The sequence below is a fragment of the Anabrus simplex genome, chromosome 8 (genome assembly GCF_040414725.1).
Source record: "Anabrus simplex isolate iqAnaSimp1 chromosome 8, ASM4041472v1, whole genome shotgun sequence".
Classification (NCBI taxonomy): Eukaryota; Metazoa; Arthropoda; class Insecta; order Orthoptera; family Tettigoniidae; genus Anabrus; species Anabrus simplex.
Window position 1 is genome coordinate 193,115,088 of NC_090272.1, and position 26,790 is coordinate 193,141,877.

Consider the following 26,790-nt stretch of genomic DNA (forward strand, 5'->3'; position numbering starts at 1 on the left):
AACTATTACTTTTCACTGTTACTTTATTGTAGCAGTGACAGATGTAGCAGTTGCACAGAAAGAACGGTTTGTCACACCCCTACTACTATGGTCGTCTGCGCATGCGCCAATCTCAAGTCTCAAGGCCTGGCAAGAAACATCGGTTCCGAACGCTGTGAATCTTGTGAACTAAGGTGCTACTGTGAAGTTTCAAATTGGTAGTACAATTAAATGCGCTTTAGTTACACATTTACTGTAAGTACCGCGTAATGAACAGTTTAATAATGAACACGCATCTCTTTCAGAGAGCATGCACTGTTTATCACGACTAATGTTTGTAGCTTAGTGTAGTAACTGTTAATTGTGCCGTACCTGTAAGCTTTCACTCCTTCTCGTGAGACGCACATAGTAGGCCTACGTAGTTGTATTTGTTGATTTCTAAGAAGCATATCGCTCGACTGACCGAGAGTTCACGAAGAGTTTGGAGTAGATTATACGTCCAGGAACTTGATTACGCAGACTCTCAGCAATACAATATCAAGCTTAGTAAGCAGTTTACTAATCCTCATAACTTGTTATGAAGGCGCCGATGAGGTCAAGTCTACCACTGGAAATCGATTTCCAAATTAATCGGACACAATCTGACATGTATTAATTTAAACTGTGGCTACTTTGTTTTGAATTTATATTTATCTGCAACAAGTACACAAGACTATCACTAAAAATATCACAGCGTAAGCAGTATGTTATATCTGCAGAAGATTATCCAAAATGAAGTAGTTTTGAGAAAGGAAAAAGTTGTCAAGCATTAAAAGCTGAACTTATTCTTTGAAGACTTAGTTGCATAAGGTTTGATTTTGATGCTCCAATGTGGCCGTAAACAGTGTAAATAAATACCGTAAATAATAACTGCAACTTTATCTTCCAGGTGCCCAACCCCGTCAATGTACAAATTTAAATTTTCTACATGTGTGCGAGCAAGAAGCTATAAGATTTGCGAAACTGATGACAGGAACAATACTGCAGAAGTAATTTTTTAAGTTGAAAGGGTAAGAAATCACAATGCAAGATCATAAACCCTCTCCCCGGTTTTTAGGTATCTTACACCCCTAGGCTAAAGGAATAAAATGCTGTATAGATCCATGCTACCATTAACCAATCAGAGCTTCCCGTCAATCAGGTTGGTAATGACACGAACGATTATGTTTATAAGGAATCTATCAAGGGTGTTGCAAAGACACGCGCATTATGTTTTTTAAAATTTCGAAAACACATTTTTTTTTCAAACGATACAAATCAAGCAATGTTGTTTTGTGCAGTGAGCTTAATTTTGAAATTAATTTCGGCTATTCTTAAACATAGTCATGCCTTATGTCTGTGAAATAATTCTGTGTGAAGTATTAAAACTGTTACCAGACACAATTATTTTGTATTCCACAACGTTTCAGAGACTTTACTCCATCGTCAGGCGATGAAATGGTTACATTTAATTGTTCCTCTAATTGATACACAATTTAATTGTTACTCTAATTGATACACACTTATTTTCAAAAAATTAACTTTATTCAATTAAGAGTAGGACCCATTTGCATTTTGAATTTATAACACCTATGTTGGGTCAGTCGTGTGTGTGCGTGCGTGTGTGTGTGTGTGTGTGTGTGTGTGTGTGTGTAAAATAGTGAGATAATTCTGTATATTTGATACGTCATGTCCTGTGTCACGCTGATGTGCAGCAACTGCTGATTCTTCAAACTTACGCAGCTGAAGTGCCGCCAGGTGTTTTGAAATCGGATGTCTAATCCTCTTCCACTTTGTCCAATATAAAAACATTCACAGTTTTTACAGGCGATTTTATATACATCACTCTATAGTTAGACAATTTCAGGAGTTTGTTCATAATTTAAGCAGCTGCTGTGACATTCGCCTTATGGAAGTCACGAAATCCAACAAAGTTACACAATAAATGAACGTTTTGCCATTTAAAAAAGTAAAAACAAAAAAAAACAAAAAAGATGTGAAGTGGAGGAATACTGAGCACTAAACTTCTACGCTGATGTCACTGACGGGAATATTTAAGAGAAATTATAACAGCACCGTAAAATGTAAGAGGAGTAAAATGTATTCATATAAATTTATTTCACATGTCATTTAACTGGTGATTTCTTTACTTCGTCTCTTTCACTATACGACTGAAATATTGTAATATGGCCCCTTAATAATATAATATAATATAATATAATATAATATAATATAATATAATATAATATAATATAATATAATATAATATAATATAATATAATATAATATAATATAATGGTATTTTACAATTTGTAGGAGGATGAACAAAATGCAGTTTTGCTTAAAATAATATTTTTAAAAATGTACTTCAATATACACTGACTGTGCAAATGTCATGGGATAGCGGAGCACTGATGCGCAGGTGTGTTGTCTGCGCACCACACGCCCCCTGTGCCAGCGGCAGTTGTATAGGAGACCTTGTGAGCAGTGGCTGTGCATGTGACAGGTGTAACATGGAACGTCGTCGTGAGCTGACACCGTTCGAACGGGGTATGGTGGTCGGTGCCCGACGGATGGGAAGTGCGATTTCGGAAGTGGTGCGGGAATTCGGCTTCACACGATCAACCGTGTCCAGGGTGTATCGTGAATGGTTGAATGCGGGTGTCACCGTCCACAACAGACGAACGACCGGCCGTCCAGCCACCCTCGATGACCGTGACCGGCGACATCTGAGGCGGATTGTGAATAGTGACAGACGGGCAACCGTGCAACAAATCACGGCTCAATTCAACACAGGCCGCGCTAGACACGTCTCCCAGTGGACAGTCACCAGGGATGGACACTGAAACAATGGTGTAACGTGATATGGTCGGAGGAATCACGACTTCACCTGCACCATGCCGATGGGAGGCACCGTGTATGGCGCAAATCACATGAAGCGATGGATCCCGCCTGCCTCGAAGGTGTGGTCCAGGGCGCTGGTGTCTGTTCTGGTCTGGGGTGCATTTTTCTGGTATGGAATGGGCCCCCTAGTTGTTCTGGAAGAGCCTTTGAATGGTACGCGGTATGTGGAGCTGCTCGGAGACCATCTCCACCCATTTTTGGCCTTCCAGCGCCCAGACGGTTCTACGGTGTTTGAAGATGATAACGCGCCGCCACATCGCTCCCACGTCGCCCGGCAATGGTTCCAGGAACATGCAGCGGAGGTGCAGCGATTGCCATGGCCACCCAGGAGCCCCGATATGAACCCTATCGAGCATATCTGCGATGTCCTGGAACGCAGGCTCCGTGCCATGGATCCTGCACCCACGAACAGACCAGCATTGGCGGCCGCTCTGCAAACGATTTGGTTTTCAGCTGCGTCCAGAGGATTACCAGGGACTTGTCGACTCACTTCCACGGCGTCTCACTGCAGTTCGCAGGGCCAGAGGAGGCCCCACACGCTATTAGGTGACTATCCCATGACATTTGCTAAGTCAGTGTACATCCACTAATTTCAGTCACAAACTTTGAGATAGATTGAAATCAGTCCATTATCTCTCCTAAATTATTTTTTTTGGAGAAAGTGTAATTTGATTGTAGTGAGCTCACGTTATACTCTATTCAGCAAACACAAATTTAAAATCAGCTACACAACAACACATCAAAAGGTTTTTGTGAAATAAAATCGGGATTCTTATTCCGTTTAATTCCATGTTTTATTAAAGAAGTTCCTTATAATTTCACTGATTTCCCAAAACAAACAATGCTTGACTTAAACAGCGGAGTTATTCATATGTTGTGTTAAGTAATTTCCTCGTTTTTCATTGACTTTCCAGTAGAAGGGGTCTTTTTAATCTCAATAAACCAAGCATGATTTTCTCTATTTTCAGCAGAGCTAACGACTCCTTTATTTGAATCACCAAACTTTAAATCAGTTGAGAGTTTTTTAGACTAAGATACGGAAAGTTCTGCGGTTTGCTATTTTCTTAACTACCTACTTTGGTTTATACGAATATTAAGTAAACCTAAAAAAAAAAACCGTCACACTGACTCCATGTCATAATAATTAATTAAAATACATGCATGGAAGTTCTTCCATAGCCTACGAGATCAAAGAGACAGTGAAACATACAAAGATGATAGTAAAATTACAAACACTTTGGAACATGAGATTAGAGAATAAAAGTGATACCAACAAAGTTTTCTATTAATACTCCCTATAGTCTCCGCGCTTGAGTTTTCAAAGTAGACGTCTCTTAATTTCAACATTTTCCGCCCCTGGACCCGGGCGCGTATAATCCACGCGTCGAGGAGCAGTTTTTCTATGTCAAGTAGTGGTTATAATAAGAAACTAACCCCTGCAGTCTTCATTTCGCAATAATTCAATCGTAGCGACGTCAGTAAAGTAAAGAGTCTATTTGTAGAATAAAAAGTGACGAGGGCAGACGGAAGGTTATTAGGTGGCGGCGCCTGAAGACGGACGAACAGTTTCTTCATTACGACCAGACGGAAAATACGACTCCTTTCAAGAGCTCCTTGGCTGCTGCTAAATTACAATCCACCTCTGGACTTGATGTGTCTCCTGTAATCCAGTGATGAGCCGCTCACGAACACCACGACACCACGCTGTCACGCTACCGCAAGTCCAAGTTCAGGGGCGTTCGCTGTGGTTTCATTAACGGAGTGAGAAATGGCGACCACGGGGTTCTTGGATACCTCCTGTCCCCTTCTGACTAACGGCTTTTCACGGCTCATCCATAAAGCGATTCCTTAATCCTACAAAGGGTCGATATACTTTCTCTGTAACCGGCGGTAAAGAGAGTTGGAACACAAAAATTCCAAAATACTGGCATTTTTTAATCTTCATCCTTCAAAACAATTTGAGATCTTCCTCATTATAACGAAGTATTTTTTTAGAAACTTATTCTAGAATAGTGATTTCTTTCTCAAATTACCCACGTAATTTCTTCATGCACCGTATTTCCGATGTAATTTAAAGTTGTCTACGGAGTTAGGTACGTCCGAGCAATATGATTCCAAAATGCATTCAAAGAAAGTAGTAAATATTTCGCTTATTGTTAAAGTTTGAAGGTTACGGGTCGTTAGCGCACAGTAGCCAGCTGTACAGAGAACATGCATTGAAGAGAAAAGGTTGCAGTCTTCATAAACAAAGGTAATCACTCCTTCATTTATATAATAAGTATAATGCTATTATGTTTAATATCTTAATACGTACAGGTTTTACCAGGTTTTCCTTAAACAATTGGAGTATACCGTGGATCGCTAATGTAAATTAACATTTTTCTCATGATAATTTGTATATTTTAGATAATATGGTTCCGTGTGGAAGAAAAACTTCAAGACAAAGAGTAAAGGGGATGTGAAAGCTCCCAAGACTGAAAGACAAAAATATGATGCTTTTCAAGTCTTCAGACAACACTTGAGAATATTTTAGAGGTAACGTGATCAACATCCAAATCATTCTATCTACAGAACCGATGGTGATACAGCACTAACAGATATTTTACGAAAAAAAAAAAAAAAATGGATACACCTTTTGAACTAATATCTGGCAGTGAGATAACACTGGCGAAATTCACTGTGGACATGCAAGAAGCTGGCTTTGGCCTAACTGTGAATAAAATTCGACACCCTGCATACACTGCAGCAGAAAAAGAATACAGTTCACAAGTTGCGAACATTTTCCTTTCAGTGATACAAATAAATCTGCTCACGCCACTTCTGCCTAAAATTGCACCAAAAATCCACGTATCATTTTCATGTTTAGTTATTGCGCAAGCAATGAACACATGGCAGCGAATAACGACTGAAATATGTTACAAGTCAATGTCATGAAATTAGGCATACAGATTCACGGAATTACGTGTAAAAACAAAATAATAACCTTTATGCACCATATTTCGTTACTGTCATTATCCTATAACCACAATTTTTAGAAATAGAAGCGTTTGAAATGTGCTTATACAGAAGCATATTAAGAATTGTCTGGACAAATCACATAACAAATCTTGATGTAATCCGGAGACTCGGGAAGGATGTAGACATTATTAAAACTGTTAAAAAAATAAAAATGTATACCTGGGACACACAATGAGACATCCTGAGAGGTTCGGACTACTTAGTTAATACTTAAAGGGAAAGTAGTTGGCAGTCGAGGGCTTGGAAGACATGGTCTGGCTAAACTGGTCATGTGGACCGCCGATACCCGGTAACTGATCGGCAGTCGAAGAGGCAAAAAATTAGTATCCAATCAATGCTAATTTAACAGTATCCATTTGTGAGAGTAGTGCTAACAGAGTAATTTTTGGAGCAAGTGTCAGACTAACTTACACACTTGGTATCATGACATTTCTTTCTCTAAATTTCTTACCTTTCTCCAAATCGTCTTTTTTACAATAATAATAATAATAATAATAATAATAATAATAATAATAATAATAATAATAATAATAATAATAGACATGAAAATACTGTACATAGGCCTAGTTTTTAGGTTTTGCTCGTGACAAGAAAACAAGGTGAAATTCTTTACGTTCCGTACAGATTTTGCTCAGCGTCTTCAGAAGAAAATCTCATCTGTTCACGAGGAAGTCTTCTCTATTAATGACTTTTTGAATTTAAGATTTGGTCTATTCACGCCGACTTGATGCGTCGCTCTAGCTAGTTCCTTACGGAGCGCAGTGATTGATGCGTCGCTCTAGCTAGTTCCTTACGGAGCGCAGCGAGGGATCCAGTCATCCGTGGTCTATTGTAAGTGGTACTCTCGTTCGTCACCAGATGGCTCACTATGCGCTAACCTTCCGAATGGGAAGTGACGACGCCACCTTAGCTCCAATTACGATATAAAGAATTCAACTTTGTCTTTTTTATCTAAATTTGCTTTGCGTCGCACCGACACAGATAGTTCTTATGGCGACGATGGGATAGAAGAAGGCTAGGAGTGCGGAGGAAGCGACCCTTGCCTTAAGGTACAGTCCCAGCATTTTCCTGATGTGACTTGTGTGAAAATGGAAAAATCACGGAAAACCATCTTCAGGGCAGCTGCAAGTGAGGGGTTCGAACCCACCACCTCCCGAATGAAAGCTGACAGCTACGTGGCGCAAACCGCGCAGCCATTCGCTCGGTTCACCTTGTTTTCTCGACACGAAGAAAACACCAAAACAATCATGTCTATTATTGCGGGCCGTGAAGGCACCAACGTAAATAATAATAATAATAATAATAATAATAATAATAATAATAATAATAATAATAATAATAATAATAATAATTGTATGGCCTCAACTTCCGTGGGAAGGTTTTTTTGACTTGGCACCATTTAGGCTGCCTACGTGTAAATTTCGACGTTCTGTTCGAATGGCTGAGAAACCAGAACTATGCTGGGCGATCTATGGCTAAGTTCTAATTAATTAATTAATTAATTTTGTCAGGTAAACACCAAAGGTGTGGCCAGAGATATTTTACATGCCGACATCGTACGATAAGCAGTAACGAATGTACTTTCTTCTGCCCTTCAAAAATCCGAGTAGGCCTACTCTGTTGGGTTTCGATCCGCGGTCTTGACATCCGAAGGACAACACACTTCTACAGATCCACAGAAGGAGCTTTTACAACAAGGACTACTTGGTTGAAGGAGAATGAAACAAGCAATAGCTATTAATAACTAAAATCTAACAAACAAATCTTGGAATATACAAATGCACCAGACTACTATAGCTCATTCCACGGTAAGAAAACAGTACTGCTCTTATGGACCTACAAGAAGTGAACACACCCCCTCTGAGACACCCACAATTCCTCGTGATTAACTGTACTTTGCAATATATTATGAAAGATATATAAAAAGGATGAGGCATTTTTGCCCTAACTTATTAATATAACTACATAACATTTTCTTTTTATAAATACAATTGTAGGGTGGAGGCACAATGGCGGGAACAGCCACCGCTTCGTTGCCTTCCGTCATTTTCCTTCTGTGTTGCTCTGGTACACGCCTCGTGTAGTCGCTCACTCTGTGAACCCCCGGCAGGTCACTTCTGTAGTGAAGTCATCTACAGTATTTATTTGTTGCGCGTGTGTGTGTTTTTAGGCTTTAAATCAGTGCGTAATTGTCTTGCGTTGAGTGAGAGTTATGCGATAAGCCTACGTGTATGATTTCTTTATTTAACATAAATACTGTGATCTTTTGTAGAGTCATCTACAGTATGTACTTGTTACGTCGGTTTTTCTAGCTTTTATTGCGTAGAGAAATTTATACATGCAATTAAGTGCACCCCCCCACCCCTCGAGCTCATACAAATGATTTGTCTATTTTCTCCCCAATTTGCCTTACACTTCAATGCTGAGATATTGTATGTGCCGTAGTTTACCTCTGATTCTGTACAAACCAAAAATAGCCCCTGTAAACTCCCCGTCCCTTTTAGTTCATAAAAAATAATTTGTAGCTTAGTTTCTTTCGCTTTTTGTCTTGAACTTACATACTGAATTTCACAAATTTATGTGCCGCCGTTATCCAGTGATGGTGTTGAGCAGAGCCGTGCAACATGGCAATCCTGTTGTCATAAGAGCAACACTGTATTCTTAACATGGAATAAGCTATAGAAAAGAGCCTCTGTGCCTCAGGCGGCATCGCGCCGGCCTCTCACCCCTGGGTTCTACGGTTCAAATCTCGGTCTCTCCATGTGAGATTTGTGCTGGACAAAGCGGAAGCGGGACAGGTTTTTCTCCGGGTACTCCTGTTTTCCCTATTCGTTCATTCCAGCAACACTCTCCAATATCATTTCATTTCATCTGTTAGTAATTAATCATTGTCCCAGAAGAGTTCGGCAGCTGGCAGAGTTCCTATCCTCGCCACTAGATGCGGGTTTCATTCATTCCATCCCTGACCCGGTCGAATGACTGGCATCAGGCTGTGGATTTTCATTTTCACCAGACAACTAGAAAAACTTAGCACTCACATATTTATCATATATTTAAGAACAAATAAGGCTGACCCTGAACTATATAAATGTAACTGTTGTTTTTTTTACCACAATTCAGGTCACAAACCTTGAAAAGATTTCTCACTTTCAAAAGAAATGACGCTCTTTGAAGTTTTACCACATTGCAGGTTAATAGGGCATACAACATTTAACAAGTTGACTCATTATATTTTTAATAGGTTGGTGGCAGAGGCAGACCACATCGAATAATGCGATCATCCTGCCAATATCAATGCTAAGAACACATCAAAGAGACCAGTGTGAAGGGTCATTACTACGAGAGGGATGGTTTCAATGGCAACATGATCCGCACCGCCTTTCACAAAATCCTCTCAACTACTACACATTTTTCATTGTGCATTCATATTTACAATCTGTACAGAAATAATTTTAAAATGTGCAGGAGCTGTGTTGAATTCACGCCGCACGTCTTTTGGGCGTAGAATTCGTCGCGTTGGCGTTGGGTGAGTGTTAGATATAAGTGAATACCCAGAGTTAGGGCTTAGAGAAATTATTTCCTGACCGGCAGTGGTAACGCGTGGACAGAACGTCTGGAGATTCACTGCTTTGGAAAACAACGTGTTCCTATTTAATGTTACTTGATGTTTGCATATATGTAATATACTGAGCGAGTTGGCCGTGCGGTTAGGGGCGCGCAGCTGTGAGGTTGCATCCGGGAGATGGTGGGTTCGAACCCCGTTGTACGCAGCCCTGAAGATGGTGTTCCGTGGTTTCCCATTTTTGACACCAGGAACCATGGCTAAGTGGTTAGCGTGCTGGCCTTTGGTGACAGGGGTCCCGGGTTCGATTGCCGGCAGGGTCGGGAATTTTAACCATAATTGGTTAATTTCGCTGACACGGGAGCTGGGTGTATGTGTCGTCTTCATTTCATCATCATCAACATCATCATGACGCGCAGGTCGCCTACGTGTGTCAAATCAAAAGACCTGCATTTGGCGAGCCGAACTTATTCTCGGATACTCCCGGCACTAAATGCCATAGGCCATTTCATTTTGATTTACCAGGAAGATGAGGCTGCACCTTAATTAAGGCCACAACCGCTTCCTTCGCACTGTTAGGCTTTTCCTATCCCATCGTCGCCATAACGCAAATTATACCAGATGTAACATAGCGGCATCGCTCGATTAGCAACCCGACTTTCCTTTTAAGGCGCACGGCTACAGCTCGAGGAAGTTACCAATACAATGAGGAATGGCAGAGAAGATGAGGCGCAATTACTTTAAGCTGATCCAGTTTCCTCTGATTTTGAAGACGATGCCTGCATATCTGCTTCAAGAACGTGTTACAGTACTGTTATTTACGTCTTGACGTATTTTGCTGTTTACTTTTAATAAAACACATATTACTAATTAAAAGTTTCATTAATTGCATAAACTTAGGCTACGTACGACTACTGAAATGGTATGTCGTGTGGCGTTTAGTGCCGGGATATCCCAGGACGGGTTCGGCTCGCCAGATGCAGGTCTTTCTATTTGAACCGCTTAGGCGACCTGCGCGTCGTGATGAGGATGAAATACACCCAGCCTACGTGCCGTAGGAATTAACCAATTAAAGTTAAAATCCCCGACCCGGGCGGGAATCGAACCCGAGACCCTCTGAACCTAAGGTCAGTACGCTGACCGTTCAGCCAACGAGTCGGACACGTACGCCTACTGGTGCTATACAAATACTTACCAATATATTGCGGTTCACTGCGGTTAATCACATCAGAACAACAAAAACGTTGAACTAAAATCCCTTCAAAACAGCACATAAGGCAAATTCAAACCGCGCGCGAAAGTATTTCGGTGGTGGGAAGAATACAAGAAAAGAGTAAATGGGCTCAATTACAGTTACTTGAGAAATACTCAATTACGATTACAAATTACTTTTTCAAAAAGTAATCAGCAAAATACAATTTACGTTACAGAATGTCAAGTCTCAAGCAAATCGCTGATTCTTTTGGGTTGGAGCTGGAATAATACAAACGTTTGCAAGGAAAAGGAATATATTACTTCATTGAGTGAGGATTTAGCGACATTAAGTGGCTATCATCTCTAGGTGAGACTAAACATTATACCTTGGAATTTCCGAAATCATTTCCAATCATTTTTATTTTAGTTAATGACTTTTTAGCATTCGAATTTATTTTCAATTTACTTTGCAAATAAATTAATTGAAGAGCTGACATGGAAAAGCACTTTCAAAAATCACTGTTTTCCCGCGGATATGCAAATAAGAAGCAATGCCAACAGCGTAGAGAAACCACAGAACACCCTACAAGTCCGTTCTTCGTTTAGTTTAGTTCCCCTGAAGGTCGCTAGGTGGCATCAGTTATAAGTCCAGACGCCTTGGTATGGAGAGAAGCATTTATTGCAATTTTGGACTTAAGTGCTTTCCCACGTCAGATCCTCAACTGATTCTTAAAATTGCCATCGCTAATCCGCAACGTCTTAAGCAGGAAAATACATCTTTACATTTGCTAAAAAGACGCCCTACAGGAGCACTTGAAGGAATACCTTTGTTTAATTGAAAAAAAAAATGAAATAGCGTATGGCTTTTAGTGCCGGGAGTGTCCGAGGACAAGTTCGGCTCGCCAGATGCAGGTCTTTTGATCTGACTCCCGTAGGCGACATGCGCGTCATGTATGTTTAATTTAAGAACGTCGTTGGAATGTCTTTGGAAGTACTGGAGATGCAAGAAAGTACCTCATCCAGAACTGACGAAGCTACTTGTTCTGCTGTAGTAGAAATGAAAAAGTTATCTTCTTCTTAATTTATTTTTTCACATTTCTGCTTCCGTGCGGCATGGATCAATTAATAGAATGTAACGATTACAATTTCATTTCAAGAAGTAAATTACAAGTAAACATTTCTAACATTGTTCCCGTTACAACTAATTCGATCACTTTGCTTAGTTACTTTTCAACTCTAGCGCTCGGCCGGATCACCTTTTTGATGATTATGATGATGATGATGATGATGCTTGTTGTTTACAGGGGCCTAACATCCAGGTCATCGGCCCCTAATGGTACGAAATGTGCTGACAATTTAAAAGTCGAAAATCATCCAATGACCAGAATTCAAAACGTGATGAAGAAGAATGATTGGATGAATATGAATTTAAAATAACCAGGGGATCCGGCCTGTAATGTCCCTCCTTCCCAGAAACTATCTTAAAACAATTGTATATACTGACCAAGGACTGCTTCCACAGCAAAATCCTGAATCGATGATGCCTGTTGTCTAAAGGGATCCAAAATCCAACGGTCCTTCATAATGGTACTTATCTATATATATATATATAAAATAACTTCTCCTGACTGACTGATTCATCATCGCCGAGCCAAAACTACTGAGCATAAAGAAATGAAATTTTGGAGATACATGCATATTACGATATAGGTGCCCGCTAAGAGAGGATTTTTTGATATTCCGTCGCTAAGGGGATGAAAAAGGGGGGGGGGTTAAACTTTAAAATGAGTATCTATATCTCAAAACTTTGAAAGTTTACAAATGCGAAAATTGGTATTTAGAATCTCTTTAAAAATAAGGAAACACGTATTTTTTCGTTTCGGAAAATCCCAACAGGAGGGGTGAAAAGGGGGTGAAAAAGGGGTTGAATGTCTTTAATGAGGATACTTATATATCAGAAACTGAAGGTATTACAGACCTGAAAATTGGTATTTAGAATCTTCTTTAAAAATAAGGAAACACGTATTTTTTTTGTTTTCGGAAAATCCCAATACGAGGGGTGAAAACGGGTGAAAAAGGAGTTGAATGCCTTTAATGAGAATACTTGTATCTCAGAAACTGAAGGTATTACAGACCTGAAAATTGGTATTTGGGATCTCCTTTAAAAATAAAGGAACATGTATTTTTTGTTTTTGGAAAATTCAATTAATGGGGGGGGGGTGAATTTTTAAAATGAGTGTATCTATATCTCAAACTTTTGAAGTTTATAGATGTAAAAATTGGTATTTAAAATCTCCTTTAAAAATAAAGAAACACGCATTTTTTTGTTTTCGGAAAATCCCAAATAGGAAGGGTGGAAAAGGGTGAAAAATGTGTTGAATGCCTTTAATGAGGATACTTATATCTCAGAAACTGAAGATATTACGGACCTGAAAATTGGTATTTGGGATCTCCTTTAAAAATAAAGGGGAACATTTTTTTTTGTTTTTGGAAAATCCAATTAATGGGGGGGGGAGATTGTTAGGGGCTTTACGTCGCACCGACACAGATAGGTCTTATGGCGACGATGGGAGAGGAAAGGCCTAGGAGTTGGAAGGAAGCGGCCGTGGCCTTAATTAAGGTACAGCCCCAGCATTTGCCTGGTGTGAAAATGGGAAACCACGGAAAACCACCTTCAGAGGGGGGAGATTGAAAAGGGGGTGAATTTTTAAAATGAGTGTATATATCTCAAAACTTTTAGAAAGTGTACATATGTAAAATTTGTTATTTAGAATCCCCTTTAAAAATATTGTTTTGTTTTCGGAAAATCCCAATAGGAGGGGTGAAAAAGGGGTTGAATGCCATAAATAAGGATACTTACATCTCAGCAACAGACGATATTACAGACCTGAAAATTGGTATTTGGGATCTCCTTTGAAAATAAACACTTTTTTTGTTTTTGGAAAAACTAATTAATGGGGGTTAAACAAGAGTGACAAATTGGGGTGAATTTTTAGAAAGACTGTATCTACAGTATATCTACGGAACGTAAAATGTTAGACGTTAAAATTGGTAAAGAAAGTGAAGAAACACAGGTGATTTGTTTTTGGAAACTCCACTTAAGGGGAACTAAAAACGGGGTAAAATTTTAAATTAAGCATTTCTACAGTATATCTCAAAAACTTAACATGTTACCGAAGTGAAAAATAGTATTTTTTATCTCCATTGAAAATAAAGAAACATGTATTTTTTGTTTTCTAAAAAACTACTTGGGTGGAGGGGTAAAAGTGACTGAAAAAGGGGTTGAATTCTTTTAATTAGGATACTGATATCTCAAAAGCTGAAGATGTCACAGGCGTGAAATTTGGTATTTGGACTTTCCTTAAAAATAAAGGAATACGTATTTTTTGTTTTCGGAAATCCACCTAAAGGGAGCTGGGAAATTGAAAAATTAGTTGAATTATTTGTGTGAGGATACTATTATCTCAAAAATGAAAGATTTTGCAGACGTGAAAACTCGTATTTGGAATCTGCTTTAAAATTCAAAAAACACGTATTCTCGGAAAATTCAATAAAAGGGGGGGGGGGAGGTGAAAAATTAAAAAATAATTGAATTAATTGTATGAGGATACTTACATCTGATAAATACTAAAGTTGTTACAGACTTAAAAATTGATATTTGGATCTCCTTTAAAAACGCAGGAAAAAGCGTCTTTGAGTGAAATCATTTTGGGGCGTGGGGTGAAAGGGAGTTGAATTCCTTTTATGTGGACACATATCTCAAAATGTGAAGGTGTTAGAGTCGTGATAATTGGTATTTAGAAGATCTTTTACTATTAAAGAGACAAGTATTTTTAACGGGAAATTCACTTAAGGGGGGAGTGTGTAAGGAAGTGAAAAAATTAATTCTTTTTATGGGGATACTTATATCTCAGAACTGAAGGTAACAGACGTAAACAGTGGTATTTGGAATCTCCTTTAAAAATAAGGAAATACGCCTTTTTTTGGGGGTGGGGGGGGGGGGGTTGGAAAAGGAGTTGAGACCAATTGATTTTACTGTTCATAATGTACTTCTTCTGATCATAAGCTGATCATTTTTAATCTTTCCTGGGTTCGTTTTCAAGAACAATCTTTTCCTTTGGAGTACACAAAGTTAGATTTCAGTAGAATCTCCTGGCATATGAATAAAAATGTAAACACATTTGAAATAAACGATACATTGACCGTGCAATTGTTCAGCTCTATAATAACGTCAATAATTCACGGAAGTATATCATTCGTGTCGCCAGAAATCTCGCGCACTTGCCTACGCGCTATGATGGTGCTGGTCACATTGTCAGCAATGACAATGGCAGAGGATGTAATTTACCGCCAAGTAGCGGTCTTGCATCTTCCTGCGGGTTCCAGACCATTAATAATAATAATAATAATAATAATAATAATAATAATAATAATAATAATAATAATAATAATAATAATGTTCTGGACCGTCGTCAAAATGTGCGGACCGCGCTGGAAACGGGTCCTGGCCGGGTAATGACTATGATTGCAGTCCGGCCGCGGGTTCAGTACCGCTAAGGCACCCAAGACGACCCCACGCCTGATCTCCTCAAGGATTTGATCCATATTAAAATGCTTATAAGAAAAGATGGCAAAGATTTAGGGATCCAACTGGCCGGGTGGAATACCTGGACCTAGCCTGGGAAGTACGAAATAGATTGCTGAAAAGAAAGATTGAAAAATGGGAGGAACTTTGCCGTAATCTCTCAGAAAACGAGTCAGATCACGAATTTTGGCGGATTCTCTCAGAAAACGAGTTAGATCGCGAATTTCGGCGGATTATATATAAAACGTTAAGCATTCAATTATAAATTACATTATAATACCGTAGCGAAGCACGGGTAATTCGCTAGTCGCTAATAAAGTAGAACCATGGTATTTGTCATGTAGAGGTACTAATTAAAAGTAGCGTAGACTCACGGTGTTCCACACATTAATGGTGTTTCTTACATAATGGCGCCACTCATAGGTAACGCAAACCCATGGTGTTCCTCACCTAGGTGTACTAATCACGGACGCCGGTACTGCCGTAGTGTTCCTCACATAGTGAGTAGTAATCACAGGCAACGCAGACCCACGGTGTCGCTCATATAGTGGTACTAATCAGAGGCAACGCCCAGACCCGTAGTGGTTCGCATATAATGGTACTAATCACAAGTACTGAAAACCCACAGTGAACCACTCTCTGCTGCTACTAATCACAAACCTATCGTGTACCTAACATAGTGGTACTATTCGAAAGTAAAGGCGACCCATGGTGTTCCCAGCGTGTTTTACTAATCGCAAGTAGTTTTATGGTTCTAATTCAATCATCCCTTGGTCGCCCCTCTTAGGTCGCCTCTTATGACCGGAAGGGGATACCGTGGGGTCAGCTTTCATACGTTATGTAGGCGTTCTTACGCCCATGTCTGACATCTTGGGGGTCTTGTATTCTTCTTCACTTATTATTTCTATTTGTTTGCATGAGGGTGTTTCAGGAGGAATAGAAAATATTCCGGGATACACATATAAAGATGTGTGTAATGTGCAATGTGTGCGGAATTACAGTTGTTCATATGGTACGAAAAAGAACAACCTTACAAAAATGTTGAAGACACACACATGATATTGATGCAAATACTCGACACGATGTGCAACAGTTCAATCCATATGACTTACTGATGTAACTGTAAACTTGTGTCCTCATCCTGAGGTGATGCCGCTCTTTTCAGGCACACCCCCAACGGAGGTGAGCTGCATGTACCATTTCAACCACATACCAGCCATCGCAAAAACCTTACATAATGTGCAACACAAATGATTTATTGATGCACAAACTTACGCCCTTTGCAACAGTTCACAGTACGTGTTTAAAAATCCCAACACTGGGCTCACTTATCTCTCTTCGCAGTACTAGTACACTAGTGTCCAAAAGTTAAAGATAATCACTAAACGAGGCCATACCGCCTGCTAGGAATGGCAGACGGATTGCTGAACAAACGGAAGCTGAATCACCCACCATATGTCACACAATTTGTCCAAAAAAACAGTGTCAGAAAGGTTCTGATAGCCTAGGTATACCTTTGACAACAACTAACAAAACTTGGCAATGTCTTTCACAACAAAATATGCTATTAATAGGGTGCAGGGTTACCCCAAACGGCCACACATGCTTCGCAGTAACGTGGCAAGCTTTCTATCAGATGTTCCAAGAGCTCTTGTGGCAGTCGATCCCATTCGTCGGAAAGGGCAATGCGAAGGTCTTGGAGGGACCTTGGTGGAGGCTGGCGGGATGAAATTCGCCTCCCGAATGCATCCCAGGCATGTCCTATAGGATTCAGATCCGCATACCTCGCTCGCTAGTCCATGCGATGAATGTCTTCCCCAGGCAGAAATTCATCCACCAGAGCAGCGCGGTGCGGTCGGGCATTATCATCCATTAAGAGAAAGTCTGGACCAACCGCACCTCTGAAGAGACGAACATGTGGTATCAGTACCTCATCCCTGTATCTCCGAGCGTTAACAGTGTTCCTCGGACCACCCATGAAGATGTGCAGGTCCGTACGGCCATTCAACATGATGCCGCCCGACATCATGACGCCACCACCACCATACTGGTCCCGTTCCACGATGTTGCTGTGGTTGTATCTGCTACCCGGTTCTCTCCAGATTAATGTGCGACGGGAATCGTTCTGCAAACTAAAGAGGAATCCATGTGTGAAGAGCACATGCCTCCATCCATTCATGCTCCAGTTTCGATGTTGACGGCTCCACAGTAAACGGGTCGCTGGACGTTGGGCAAACAGCCCTGGTGTTCTGAGCCTCCGGTTTGCCGCGAAACGGCAACCCCTGAGACGGCTGCAAGTTCCGCCGACAATTGGCTTGCAAGTGCACTCCGATTTCGTCGGGCGGTTAAGGCCAGATATCGGTCTTGCTGTGGGGTGGTTACCGTTGGTCGACCTGGTACTGGCCTACGACTAGCATCTCCTGTGTCTCGAAATCGTCTCCAAAGCTAGATTTGACACTTTGTGGCACATTCAAGGATACGGCGGCTTCGGTCTGTGTCTGGCCTGCTTCAAAACGGGGTCCAAATGGCGTCGTTGCTCCATTATGTTATCACGTTCACCACGAGGCTACACCCCGCACACTATGACAGGGAAAACACGACTGAGGGAATATGGGGCGCAGGCACTGGCTGTGTTTACCCTGCGGTTACGCCGCTAGTCAAAGCAGGGAACACTCCTTTCCTATACAGAGCGAACACGTAAGATTGGTAGGTGCATATGTCGTGCGATTTGCGGTCTATTTCCTATTGCCTTGCTTACTCTTAACTTATGCTTAACTTTTGGACACTAGTGTAGTTCATTGGAGGTGGTCATGGCGTTATTTTATGACAGCACAACTATGCATAATGCGAATGACCAATTCGTCTCTTGTGTTTATTTTCTCTCTGTAGACTTCACTTTTCATTCATACACCCAAAGACAAAAATCTAATGAAGTAGGTTTGTGCATCAATGAGTCATTTACTGTATGCATCTAATCATTTTCGTATGGGTGTACCATACAAACAGCAGTAATCCCAAAGCACCACACTAATGCAAATTAGTCACAGGGTTATATGACTTACTCGAAATATTCCATACTACAAGGACGAGTGAAGAATTTAGTCGCCCTGATACTACTGACTCGCGACGTAATACCATTCGTCCTGAAACATCCTGTGTACACTATAACCACTAATTATGTCATGACTAAACCTCCCTCAAGTTCTTGGAGGAGCTGGTCACTTCAGCTAGTGGTGATGCAAACGTATTACGATGTTGACAGAAGCGTCGGAGTGGATGTCTGTAAACACTCAATTCTCTACACGCACTCGAGAAGTTCCGGACAATTAGGAGCAATGGTGCCAGATCAACCACTGCCGTTATCGCCAAGTCCGAACGCTACCAGCTCTTCGTTCGCGTCTGTGTGTGAACTATCTTAAAAGTAACTTCCGATCTCCACAATGAGTTTTATTGTTGTAAATTAATTATATCTATTTAATCAGCTGTGTAACCTACATATACAGTAATTCATCTTCATGATAGGTTGTTATGGCTTCCAAATTCTGCAAATCTCCATGAATTAACTAAGCACTTCCCTAATCCTATTTGGAGGCTTCAATGTACGCAAAGGTCCAACTCCCACATTTTTCAAGAGATAAGAAACAAGTTTTATACACTTTACCATTTTTAATTTTTCAACAAATTATCATAAATATTACATTATAAAACGTACAAGACAGTTAGAAGGTAGGCAAGACAATAAACAAGAATTTATAGTTTGCATGACATGGTTTATTTTTAAAAATATGAATTTGGACTAATTTAAATTTTACTTTGGATTAGGATATATACTAATTTTAATAAATTGTTTTCAAAAGAGTAATCAAACAATGGTGATATTCAACATAATTGGGATATGCATCTCAAGTCTATATTCGCTCATATTCATCATAATCCTCTGCAGAGTTCAACGTTGTAGGTGGATTTTTTGTTCTATAAAACCCGAAGTGTTCCTGAGGAACGAACTGTACCAGATGTTCAATGTCCTTACGCTTTGCGTCTTTAATCGGAATAAGTACATCGTATTTTTGCGTAGGATGGCCTTTGATCCAATTTCTGTATAGTCTTCCCTTATATAAATAAGCCCATATGTCTTTTTTCAGGTCCCACATGTTCAAGACCGAAAAAATGCTTGGCGACAGGTAGAGATTCATGGTACAAATTATTTCAACAACGGAGTGTAAACATCTTTGTAATTATTTAGGACAGCAATGCTAATGACAGACGACATGCCTAAAACATGTTAAATAAGTGAACCTTTGAAATATAGCTAACGTGCAGGTTCGAGCACTCTTTCAAGTATAGCTAACCTATTTTAACGTTGAAAACATTTCATAGCAGTTAACGTAGGGGTCCCCATAGTATCAAAAACGTAAAAATAAGCAATTTCCTCAATTGTGCCGTAAGTTGAAGGGCTAAAGTGCCAGGACAGGACTCAAATTGTGAGTCTTGGATAGCTGTATCTAACTTAAAACAAAAAATTCGAAAATCACTTCTGGCCTAAAAGCAGTTCCGAAAAAAAAACAGCCTAAAATAGTTTCTTTACTTGTTTTCTTTTTATTCAAATCCTAGCCAAATTACCTTACTCAAATAATTATTTCTGGAATGTGTTCCTAGGTGCAATACCCTCAGACTAGAGATGACTGAAAAATAACGTAGCAGTTACTTTGTTACAGTTACATGCCTGTCACTCTTACAAATGTAACGAAGATAAAAAATAACAGGTTACCGAGTAACGACAACAGAATCACGTACTAGTGAAAAAAGTAACTGGAAGTGGGAACTGTCATTAGCAGCAGCTTACAGACACAGAATGTGACCTTCAGAGTTCAGATAGTACTCATGCCTTCCAAGGAGATTGCTTTAAGTGAAATACACTATAGTGTATATGTTTGCTGCTGTCATCTGGTATATAATGGCGTATGGTCTCCGGAGAGGCCTGGTGCGGGTCTTCTTCTCGCAGACGGCCTATTAGGCGACCCGCATGTCTGTGAGGATGAGGGTCCTACCTAGGATGATTTCTAATGCTGAATACGCCACACACACCCAGCCCCCGAGTCACTGGAATTAATCAATTAAGGTTGAAATCCCCGACCCGGCCGGGAATCGAACCCGGGACCCTCTGAACCGAAGGCCAGTACGCTGACCATTCAGCCAATGAGTCGGACTGTCATCTGGTAACTATGACATATTCACCTGCTCAGGGGTAATCGTTGACTCTGACATCGCGCAGGGCTACCTACTTTACAATATTATTATAAGTTTCACCAGTATAATTTGTCTTGTACCATAAATAAATTAGTATGCTAACCTTCCATATTGATATTAAAGAAAACATAACATTACTTCATATTACTTAATCGATCCTCTTGTACTGGTTTGTGTCGAGGTTTGGCAGACAGATCATCATGTTTTCTTGTCTTCTATCCTTGATCGGGGCATTGTCAAATTCACTCCTCTAGATTTCATAAGAGACGCTATGTTGTCTTCTCATTTCATCCATTGTCTGCCTCTCGTGAACTTTATAGCAAATAGAAATGCGTGTTTCGCTACACAAACTTTCAACAGTGTAGTGATGCGTGCCCGCATGTGCGAGTGAATGAATGGGACTTCGCAACACAGCTGTAAGGAGAAAAGTTTGAAGCTGTGACCAGGCTGTGACCAATGAAAGGTTATGAACGTTGGACGTTATTTTCAACTGTTACTTTTCACACTTAGTTTATTGTAGCAGTGACAGATGTAGCAGTTACACAAAAATAACCGTTTGTCACACCTCTACCTCACACGGTTTTTTTTTTTTTTAATGTCCAGTGAAACACTGCATTGACTCACGTTAGTGCTCGTAGTGGTGCTTGAGTGAAACAATACATTGACTCACATTTGCGCTCGTAGTGATGTTTTGTGAACGCACCCTTTAAGTATAAGGCCGAATGACTGCATTGTGGGACTTAACTTTATAATTGAATCTACTGGACTTTATCTACGTTTCGTGATTAGTAATCTGATTCATTTCCTTTTTGTATTGAAAAATGTGACATATCACAATTTGTCAATGGTTCAAACACGGACTTACGGAAGTTGAATGTTTGAAATTAGTACACCAGCATTTGCCCACTAACATCCTCTGTACAGATCATGCAAAAGCTCATTTTTCCAAGAAGGGAGCTTAACGACATTTTTCTTTTCTCTTTGGAGACAAAAAAGCTTTGGAGCCTCCATTTGTAACTAGCTGCGTAGCCTCGTGTAGTTCCACGCCTCTTATTAAATCGTTAACCCGGGCGAGGTCGCGTTTACTCCTTGGACATGGGAGGTCGCGCTAGGTCTTTTACTGTACAGTACTGAATTTTTGCTCCTTTATTATTGTTATGTTATTTTGTTTGTTTTGGGATTCATTTTTATAATTTTACTTTACAATGAAAGCTTCTGGCTTTTGTTAATTAAAACGTATTAAATTGCAAAGTTAGCTTAGGCCCTAACATTATAATTCAGCCAGTGGATACCCATCATACCGTGAACATATAGCAATAATTGCAATAAAAATATACAAAATTATACAAAACACAAAGGGTATGTACAGTAGCCTAACACACTAAGGGCACTTCAATATCTCATAGGCCTACTCATTCGCCTTCGCCACCACCTTCCCTTGTACATGCTACAGAAGTTGAAACTCTGTACTCTACGATCGGCTAACGTGCTGCACTACGTTTCTATTTTCTAGTCCTTATACCAATCAAAGTAGGCGCAACGACCAGATCCTGTTTACCGCCTAGATGGTGCAGATTATTCACATTCTACCCCAGTTAGCTGGCTGCGCTCTTTAAGGATGCTGCGTCCCTGGACCAGCAATACATTTTTCTCGATATTGGAAATATTTAAGGCACAGTTGCCACGAATACTTCTTGTTTATACACTGATTCCTCTGAGTTTGTGTTGTGTTCATTACAATTCAAGTTGTCCTCTTCACCATCATCATCATCATCATCATCATCATCACCACCACCACCATCATCAAATTCTCCTGCACCCTCTAGCCCTGAATGCAAAAATTATGGCAGAAACAGCAAATCGACTCATATCAATAGATACAGAAACCCTCTAAGTTTCTTATGTAGGTTACAGATGCTAAATATGTGCACCCTTGTTGACTAGACAGACATAAATCATGTATTCCAGTTCCTGCCACCCACGTCTCAATATACCACGGTCGATACAAATGAATGCATCTATAGATCCTTTCTCGCCGTTCTAACAAATTAAAGTTCTAGATGGCACACGATTTCTGATGTAACCCCCATATGAAAATAACACATGGCGTTCAGTCAGGCGACCGTGCTCTCAACCGAAGGTCCTGGCTGGCTTCGCTCGTTTAGCATCGCACAGTCAAACAGTCTCCCGGAATTTCTTGAACCATGTTCGGCTCCATAGCTAAATGGTTAGCGTGCTGGCCTTTGGTCACAGGGGTCCCGGGTTCGATTCCCGGCAGGGTCGGGAATTTTAACCATAATTTGTTAATTTCGCTGACGGGGGCTGGGTGTATGTGTCGTCTTCATCATCATTTCATCCCCATCACGACGCGCAGGTCGCCTACGGGAGTCAACTCAAAAGACCTGCACCAGGCGAGCCGAACTTGTCCTCGGACACTCCCGGCAGTGAAATCCATACGCCATTTCATTCTTGAGCCATGCATAAATTTTGTCCGTCAAGTGTTGCAGTGTGATATTTTTCATGAAATCGACGCTGTACCGTCGCAATCCATTCACAACATTCAGGAAACTATAAGACGCAGTAAGCTTTCTTGTCACCAGTGATTGCCGCCATGCTGTTGTTTTCATTGTTGACCATGCTCTAGCGACTAAATCTATAAGCACGCCATGATACTTATAGATCGTCTAGATGCAAATTTGGGAGAGATTCTGTATTTATTGAAATGAGTCGTTCCGCTGTGTCGGCTACAGTTATTACACTAGCAATGTTTCAAACTATGAAGGGACTTTTGTACAACCCTGCACTAAATCAACTGCTTGTAAGTTCAGTTTATGTTACAAGCACCTAGTTGTAAGTTTAAATCGTAAGTACACTGATGAGCAATTAAGTGAATTAGAAATAGCTGGTTAATAGCGTATTCGCCGTGATGATGGCAGGGACGTGGCCTGAGATGGACTCCACAAGTTATCGAACGCTAGGGGGGCATACTGATCCATGACCGCAGCGTGACTTCCCATAATTCCACAGACTGGTTGGAGTAGGGTCTAGGACGCGCAGTTTTCTCTAGATAACATATCAAATGTGCTCCATAGAACTAAGGCCTTCGGGACTAGGCAAGCATCCTCGTGCCTGCGGAGTGTTCATTGAACCAATTGGCCATAATTTGGGAGCGATGAGGCGGTCCATTGTCTTGCTAGAGAAACAGGTTTTCTGTAGGATGCCGGAGGTGAACAAATGGGTGGACATGGTCAGACAGCAGTTCCTGTATCGTTCGTCGGTGAAGTACCTATTTTTATTAGCAAGACGATGTGCAAGGGGCTATACTGTGAAGATGTTGATATTTTTCTTGCAGTCTGTAGTGCGTGGCGCTGAAGACGTTGAGTGTCAAGTATTAAAACTAACACCCCTTACCTAAGCTAGCTGGCCTGTCGCCATAAATTACTATCGGGGGAGGGGCCACAGCTTCGCCTCGAGGAAGCTTCAACTGCATGCTTCACCCAAGCGACCTTAAATTTCGCTGGGGGTAGCTCTCTATCGGGCCGGCAAGGAAACCCAGCTCGCTGGAGAAGCTGAACTGCGGTAGTGCGAGCGGATTGTCGAGACTGCTGTACTTGACTTGGCTTAGATGTTCGCAATTTTTTAAACATTATAAAAAGCGTTCTAAGGAATAATTAGAAAATGTTAATACAGCGCTGGGGTAGATGGGGTTCAGTGCACGCCACTGGTTGTACCAGAGGTCCCATTTCATCCTACGTGAACAGTCCTGATACTATGATACAACTACCTCCGGCTGATCTATATAATCTACCGGCAAGAGGGCCCATTGCCCTGTGTGCTGGGTGACGCTCTCATACCCTGTCATCGTCGTTTACCAACCAGAACCTCGACTCATCTGGTCTTTTTCCATACTTCGACAGTCAAAAGGCGGTGTTTATTTGGCCATGCCAGCCATTGTGCCTCTGGGCGTGCAGTTTTCTAGTGGTTTAACGTCGCACTAACACACACTGAAGGTGCTCTAGGATTGAGAAGGGAGCCACTGTGGCCTTAATTAAGGTACAGCCCCGAAATTTGCCTGGTGTGAAGATGTAAAACCACGGAAAACTACCTTCAGAGCTGGCGGCGGTGGGATTCGAACCCACCATCTCCCGAATACAAGTTCACAGTTACGCGGCCCTAACCACACAGCGAACTTGCTTGGTGATACATGAGAAATATGAACGAATAAAACCTGGCACAAATACGTTGAAGCAATGCCAGGTGTTGCCAGAAACCCCGTGGTCAACAATCCATACCCCTTTTAGTTTCCTCTTACAACATGTATTCCACCGCCCCCATTCAGAGGAGAGAATGATCGTGAGTGGAGCACATTCTTAGCGCCATTCCCAGTCTGCTGCCTTACTTAAGGCTGATCAAGTAGATTTAGATGTTACATAAAGCCTTCACAGAATTGACCTAACCAAGCGTGCAAAGAATTGTCACACCATGTCACGTGTCAGTCACATGACTCCACTAAGACTGACGGCAATCATTGTACTCAGCCGGTAGCATCTTTTCTGTTAATGACCTTAAGACATCTTCTGAATATTCACTGTACATAGAACTTACATTGTTAAGGTGGGCGTAATATCCGAATGACATTATCACTAGTCTCTAATCAAGGTGATCGCGGTTCGAATCCCTTTCCAAACGTGTGAGAATTCTGAAATGAATTCATGTTCCTGGCGTTCGGTTTCCACTTAAACCTAGAGTTGCCGTGGATAAAATCATGATATTTACACTCACGTAATATCAGAGATCCCGTGGCCATAATCACGATATTTACACCCACGTAGTATTAGAGATCCCGTGGCTATACTCACGATATTTACACTCACGTAATATTAGAGATCCCGTGGCTATACTCACGATATTTACACCCACGTAATATCAGAGATCCCGTGGCCATAATCATGATATTTACACCCACGTAATATCAGAGATCCCATGGCCATAATCACGATATTTACACCCACGTAATATTAGAGATCCCGTGGCTATACTCACGATATTTACACTCACGTAATATTAGAGATCCCGTGGCTATACTCACGATATTTACACCCATGTAATATCAGAGATCCCGTGGCCATAATCACGATATTTACACCCACGTAATATCAGAGATCCCGTGGCCATAATCACGATATTTACACTCACGTAATATTAGAGATCCCGTGGCCATAATCACGATATTTACACTCACGAAATATTAGAGATCTCGTGGATATAATCACGATATTTACACTCACGTAATATTAGAGATCCCGTGGCTATACTCACGATATTTACACTCACGTAATATTAGAGATCCCGTGGCTATACTCACGATATTTACACTCACGTAATATCAGAGATCCCGTGGCCATAATCACGATATTTACACTCACGTAATATCAGAGATCCCGTGGCCATAATCACGATATTTACACTCACGTAATATTAGAGATCCCGTGGCTATACTCACGATATTTACACCCAAGTAATATCAGAGATCCCGTGGCCATAATCATGATATTTACACCCACGTAATATCAGAGATCCCATGGCCATAATCACGATATTTACACCCACGTAATATTAGAGATCCCGTGGCTATACTCACGATATTTACACTCACGTAATATTAGAGATCCCGTGGCTATACTCACGATATTTACACCCACGTAATATCAGAGATCCCGTGGCCATAATCACGATATTTACACCCACGTAATATCAGAGATCCCGTGGCCATAATCACGATATTTACACTCACGTAATATTAGAGATCCCGTGGCCATAATCACGATATTTACACTCACGAAATATTAGAGATCTCGTGGATATAATCACGATATTTACACTCACGTAATATTAGAGATCCCGTGGCTATACTCACGATATTTACACTCACGTAATATTAGAGATCCCGTGGCTATACTCACGATATTTACACTCACGTAATATCAGAGATCCCGTGGCCATAATCACGATATTTACACTCACGTAATATCAGAGATCCCGTGGCCATAATCACGATATTTACACTCACGTAATATTAGAGATCCCGTGGCCATAATCACGATATTTACACTCACGAAATATTAGAGATCTCGTGGATATAATCACGATATTTACACTCACGTAATATTAGAGATCCCGTGGCTATACTCACGATATTTACACTCACGTAATATTAGAGATCCCGTGGCTATACTCACGATATTTACACTCACGTAATATTAGGAGATCCCGTGGCCATAAT

At 40.8% G+C, this 26,790-nt stretch overlaps 1 protein-coding gene across 1 annotated transcript in view; it reads right to left on the minus strand.

The window, feature by feature from the left end:
* LOC136878950 (uncharacterized) overlaps window positions 1-26,790 on the minus strand; it is a 644,334-nt gene that overhangs the window by 488,277 nt on the left and 129,267 nt on the right. The window lies entirely within an intron of this gene.